The 6,383-nt window shown below is 39.7% G+C and overlaps 1 non-coding gene across 1 annotated transcript; it reads right to left on the minus strand.

The window, feature by feature from the left end:
* Positions 1–1,122: 1,122 nt before the first annotated feature.
* LOC113601612 (U7 small nuclear RNA) lies at positions 1,123–1,183 on the minus strand. Its single transcript, XR_003422905.1, has one exon. It is a non-coding gene; the product is annotated as a U7 small nuclear RNA (small nuclear RNA).
* Between the last annotated feature and the right edge of the window lie 5,200 nt (positions 1,184–6,383).

Consider the following 6,383-nt stretch of genomic DNA (forward strand, 5'->3'; position numbering starts at 1 on the left):
CTACATTATCATAACCAGGGTATCTCACTGATACAGTCAAGGTAGAGAGTGTTTCTGTCACCACCGTGATCCCTTGTATTGCCCTTTCATAGTCATGCATATCTCTTCCCAACTCCCATCCCTGACTCTTGACAGTTACTAACCTGTTCTCCAACTCTGTAGTTTTGTTATGTCAAGAATGTTGTATAAATAAAATTATAAAGTTCTTCTTGACTTTTTAGCGTTGGCTGTTTTTACTCCGCATAATTCCCTGAGTGTTAGGAATACCCTAAATTCCTTTAAATGAATTTAGATTCTTTGGAAGCTGTGCATGCCAGTAATTCATCCTTTTATTGTGGAGTACCAGTTCATAGTATAGATGTACCACATTTGGTTTAACCATTCACCCATTGAAAGGCATCTGGATTGTTCCCAGTTTGGGGCTATTACAAATAAAGCTATTATAAAATTTGTATATTGCTTTTGACATAAACATAAGGTTTTATTCTCTGGGGAAAATGCCCAAGTGTACAGTTTCTGGGTCATATGGTAGTTCCATGTTTAGTTTTATTTAAAACTGCCGAACTGTTTTCTAGAGTGGCTGTTTTATTTTTGATTCCAAGAAGCAATCTATGGATGATCTAGGTTTTTGCATCCTTGGCAATATTTGGTACTATTACTGCTTTCTGTTGTAGCCAATCTGAAAGGTGTGTAGTGTATCTTATTGTGGTCTTAATTGGCATTGTCCTAATGGCTAACATTGTTGAACATCTTTTTGTGTTCTTATTTGCCATCTGTGTACCCTCTTTGATGACATGTTGTTCATGCCTTTTGCTGGTTTTCTAACTAGATTGTTTTTTAATGTTGAGTTTTTATATATTCTAAATTCTGGTCCTTTGTTGGATATGTGCTTTGCAAGTATTTTCTCCTAGTTCTGTGGCTTGTCTTTTCATCTTCTTAAGAGGGTATTTTGTAGAGCAAAATTTTTATTCTTGGTGGGATCTCACTTACCAATTTTTTCTTGTATAAGATTATGCAAGTATAAGAATCCTTTGCTTGGCCCTAGATCCCAAAGATTTTCTCCTATTTTTTTCTAGAAGTTTTATAGTTTTATATTCCCCCCCTCCCACTCCCCACCAATTCTGGGGTCTTTTGATAATGACTGAAAACCTGCTAGACAAATTCTAAAAGGACTTTTACATTTTATGTTTAAGTCTGTGATTCATTTTGAGTTGATTTTTGTATGAGACAAAAGGCTTAAGCCAATGTTCTTCTTTTTTTCTTTGTTTTGTGTTGTTTTTTGCCTGTGGAGTGGGAGTGATTCCTCCCACTTAATTCTTTTTCAAAATTGTTTTAGATACTCAAGTTTCTTTGCCTTTTCATATAAATTTCAGAATCATTCTATCTGTATCTGCAAAATACCTTGCAGAGGATTTTTGATAGGGATTGCATAAAACTGTATGTCAATTTGGGGGAGAATTAATGTGTTTCCTATTTTGAGTCTTTCTTTTTTTTTTTTAATTTTAATTCCAGTATAGCTAACATACAGTGTTGTATTAGTTTCAGATGAACAGTACAGTGATTCAGCAATTCTGTACACTACTCAATGCTCATCATATCATAAGTGTACTCAGTCCCCTTAAGATTTCTGGGGCTGGTTTATTGGTTATGAATTCCTTTAACATTTGTCTGGGACACTCTTTAGCTCTGTTTCTGTTATGAATGATAGCCTTGCTGGATAGTCCTGGTTAGGTTTGTTTCTTTCAGCGCTTCAAATATATCATGCCACTCCCTTCTGGCCTGCAGAGTTCCTGCTGAAAAATCAGCTGATAGCCTTGTGGGATTTCCCTTGTATGTACCTGTTTTCTTTTTTCTTGTTGTTTTTAAATTAAAAATAATTTTTTTAAGTTCATTTATTTACTTTGGGGGGAGACAGGGAGGGGCACATCCAGAGAGACAGAGAGAGGGAAAGAATACAAGCAGGCTTCACACTGTCAGTGCAGAGCCCGATGTGGGGCTCGAATCCATGAACCGTGAGACCATGACCTGAGCTGAAATCAAGACTGAGCCACCCAGGCACCCCTCTCTTACTGTTTTTAAAATCCTCTCTTTATCACTACTTTTTGCTGTTTTAATTACTACATGTTTTGGTGTGGACCTCTTGGGGTTGATTTTGTTGGGGTCTTTCTGTGCCTCCTGGATCTGGATTTCTATTTCCTTCCCCAGATTTGGGAAGTTTTCAGTATTATTTCTTCAATAAATTTTCTACCCCCTTTTCTCTCTCTTCTCCTTCTGGGATCCCTATAATGCAAATGTTATTACACTTGATGGTGTTGCTTAGTTTCCTAAGTCTATTTTCATTTATTATTATTATATTTTCTCTTTCCTGTTCAGCTTTATTGCTTTCCATTACTCCATCCTCCAGGTCACTGATATGTTCTGGTTCCTGTAGTTCTTATTTATTCCATCTAGTATAGTTTTAATTTCAATTACTGAGTTCTTCATCTCTGTTTTGTTTGTTTGTTTTGTTTTGTTTTCTGTCTCTTTGTTAAGGATCTCACTGAGGTCCTCCAGTCTTTTCTCGAGTCCAGTGAGTATGTATATGATTCTCTATGCAAATTCTCTATTAGGCATATTCATTATTTCCATTTCACTTAGGTCTCTTGCTATGGTTTTGTCTTGTTTTTTCATTTGGAACATATCCTTCTATCTCCTTGTTTTGTCTAACTCTCTGTTTCTATGTGTTAGAAAAGTCAGCTACATCTCCTACTCCTGAAAGCAGTGGCCTTATGAAGAAGAGATCCTGTAGTGCCCTGTGGTGTGATGTTCCCTGTTCACCAGAACCTGGTGCTTCAGTACTGTCTATGTGTGTCCTATGTGCCTTTCTGTGGCTGCGCCACTTTTGGCTTCAGTCTAGTTGTCTGCATTGTTTCTCTTTGCCTGTTGTGGGCAGGGTTTGGTCCCTGTGTTGTTCATGGGCTTGTTTGGGGCTGCTTTGGGCTTGAGTTGAGTCAGATCAAGGGTTTGCCAGAGATGCAATAGCACCAAACTGCAGGACACTCTCCCTGTCTTGTCCCCTGAGAAGCTTTCACTGGTGGGCAGGGACTGCAGTCAGACTGGGTATCTGCCCCCAGGCCACTACTGGGGCCACAGTCAGACTGGTATGTGCATTTATCTTCCCCCCCTCCCTGGGGCAGGAGTCACTTTGAAGTGGTGCTGGCCCCTGTCAGGGCTGCTTGCACACTGCCAGGCTTGTGGCACTGCTTTGGATGGGCTCTGGCCAAGGGAGTGTTAGAGGGAAGGTCCATAGGGAAATGTGCATATGGTATTAGCAAGGTTTGAGCAGGCTGCTGTAGGAGGGGACCTGGAGCCTTTAGAAAACTTTAGAAAACTCCTGCCACAGGGCTGGGGGGCAAGTCTGTAGGAGAACACAAGGGAGAAGCATACTATTAGCAAGCTAGATGGAGAGTGTTGGCACTAGGCTGGTTCCGTAGGTGTCCATGTATCGAGGCCATGTGGCAGGGGATGGAAATGGTTCCTGCCAGCTCCTTTGTTCCTGGAGAAGTCTCCTAAAGATTCCTGCCCCTCTAGCACATACTCTTGAGATTAGTAAATAACGCTCCCTCCCATATACCCCAGGTGTTTTTCAAAAACTACTGCTTCCACACTGTTGCAGCCAGCTGTTTGTTGTGCTGGCTCTTTAAGTGAGGGGACTCAGTTTCCTGTTGCCCTCCTGGCTCTCCCAGAGCCTAGCCTACTTATTTTTAAAGTTCTAGGTGTTAAGACCCACTGGTTGTAAAAACTCAGGAAATTGGGCCCCTCTGGTTATCAAAGCCAAATGTTATGGAGATTTGTCTTCCCCATGCAAGATCCCCAGACCTGGGGTGTTTGGTGTGAGTGTCTGTTTCTCTCCCCTCTCCATGCCTGCTGTATCCCTCCCTCCCCGTGACAGTCCCTCAGTCAGTTTACTCCAGACCACATCTCTGCTCTTCCTACCCTCTTCAGTGTGGCCTCTTCTCCACATTTAGCTGTGGAGAGTCTGTCAGTCTTTGTATCATTTTCTGTGTCATTTACACTGATGTAGGTGTTATCTAGTTGTACGTATGAGACAAGATGAGCTTTAGATCTTCCCTGGATGTCCCTATGTTGAGTCTTTCAGTCCATGGACATGGCATTTCTCTGTTCTATTAGGTCTTCTTTGATTTCTTTCATCAGCATTTTGCAATTTACAGCATATAGATTCTGCACATGTTTTATTAAATTTACATTCGAGTGTTCATTTTCTTTGGCATGATTGTAAATGGTGTTGAGTTTTTAATTTCATTTTCCATATGTCATTATCAGTATATAGAAATGTGATCAATTTTTTTTTATATTGATCTTTTATCCTACGACCTTGCTGAGTTCACTTGTTCTAGGAGGGTTTTCTGTTTTGTGTTTTTCTACATAGATACTCATGTTATCTGCAAATAGAGACATTTTTATTTTTTCCTTTTAAATTTGTACACCATTTGTTTCCTTTTCTTATCTATTGCAACATAAAACTTCCATTGTCATGTTGAATAAGAGTTGTGAAAGTCCTATGTTGAACTAGACAGAACCAACTTTGCCTTTTTTTCTGATCTCAGGGAGAAACCATCGAGTATTTTTTTCATTAGGTATGATATTAGTTGTTAGATTGTTTTTCCTTGTTTGTTTGTTTGTTGTTGTTTTAGATATTCTTTATCAAGTGAAAGAAATTCCCCTTTATTCCTAGTTTGCTGAGAGATTTTATGGATAGGTATTGGATTTTGTCAAATGTTTTTTAAGATACAGGTTTTTCATTGTTAAAAATTTTTGTCAGGCAGTGATTTTTGCATGCTGAGTTACCTTTCCCCAAGATAAACACAAGCATCTGCAGGTGGTCTAATCCTGACTTTGACCAGATTTCTTCCCTTTCAGTGACCTGTCTCCCTGTGCTGAGTGTCATTTTATTTTCCCAGGACCTTAGGAACTGATCTGTTTTTTCATGTTCCTTGACAAATGCAAAAGGACTTTATCAAAACTCAAATATTTTCCCTATTCAGACCTCCCAGGCTTTTCCACTTAAGTCCTATTTCTGGTTTGAGTAATGTGTCTGGTTCAGAACTGATTGTCGCTGGTATAGTGAAGATTACATTAACTGGTTTAGACTTCCTTGGCTTGGATTACCTTTATTGCCCACTTTTGGAGCGTTTTAGGACATCGTAGTCAGGTGACTTATCTACATTTAGTGTGCTGGTGAAGCTTTTCATAACCAGGGGTGCCTGGGTGGCTCAATCGGTTAAATGTCCAACTTCTGCTCAGGTCATGATCTCACAGTTTGTGGGTTCAAGCCACAGAGAGAGGGACAGCACATTGGGCTCTGTGCTGACAGCTCAGAGCCTGGAGCCTGCTTCGGATTCTGTGCTTCCTTCTCTCTTTGCCCCTCTCCTGCTTGTGCTCTGTTTCTCTGTCTCTCAAAAAAGAAATAATGAACGTTAAAAAAAATAAAAAAGCTTTGATAACCAGGTCTCAGGGTAAGGGAAACCCCTGATTTGCTAATTTCCATGATGTAAGTGCTCCTATAATGACTGATTTTAAGTTAACATTGTGATGTCACTGAACATGGAGTTGGGGAGAGATGTGCCCAATGAGCTTTCATGAATGATACAGGCCAGATCCAGCACACCACCCCTTATATATAACTTAATGTAACCCTGGTAACAGCCACCCCTAATACAAACTTTCCCAGATACTTAATCTTCCAGACTTTTATAAGATTGCTACATTCTTTAACCCTAGTATTCTTAAGGTATATGAAAGATAGGATAGGTGGTCAGCCCCATAGGATTGGAGGTTAATGAGCAGCAAGTACAGGTTTTTGGGACATGTATCAAATAGTTTATCCTTTTTTTTGCTGAGTAGTAGTCCATGGTATGGATGTACCACAGTTTGTTAACTCTTCACTTAGTGTTTCCAGTTTTGGGCTATTAAGAATAGAGTTACCATGAAAATTCATGTATAGGTTGTGTAAACATAAACCTTTGTTTTCCAATATCCTTTTATTATCCTTTTACCTCCTCCATCCTCCACCAAATATGCCTGAAATCCAGGAGTTATATTTTCTTTGCCTTGTCTCCTAAATCCAGATCAATATATAAGGGAATTACCAGAGAAGTACATTTATGTAATTCTGTCCTTAGCAATGATATACTAGAATTTTCAGAGAAGTTGGCCATTGGAATTTCATGAATATGGACAGGTCTTGACCCACACATTAATTGTGACAAGATGTCCTTCAGTGTTCATACAGAAAGCATCATGGAGGGGGGGTGGTTGACCCATATTCTTCTGTTCTACTGACTTTGGGGATCTGCTGACACCTTTACACCCTCAGCATGAAC

Source organism: Acinonyx jubatus, chromosome B3 (genome assembly GCF_027475565.1).
Source record: "Acinonyx jubatus isolate Ajub_Pintada_27869175 chromosome B3, VMU_Ajub_asm_v1.0, whole genome shotgun sequence".
In the NCBI taxonomy this organism is placed as follows: domain Eukaryota; kingdom Metazoa; phylum Chordata; class Mammalia; order Carnivora; family Felidae; genus Acinonyx; species Acinonyx jubatus.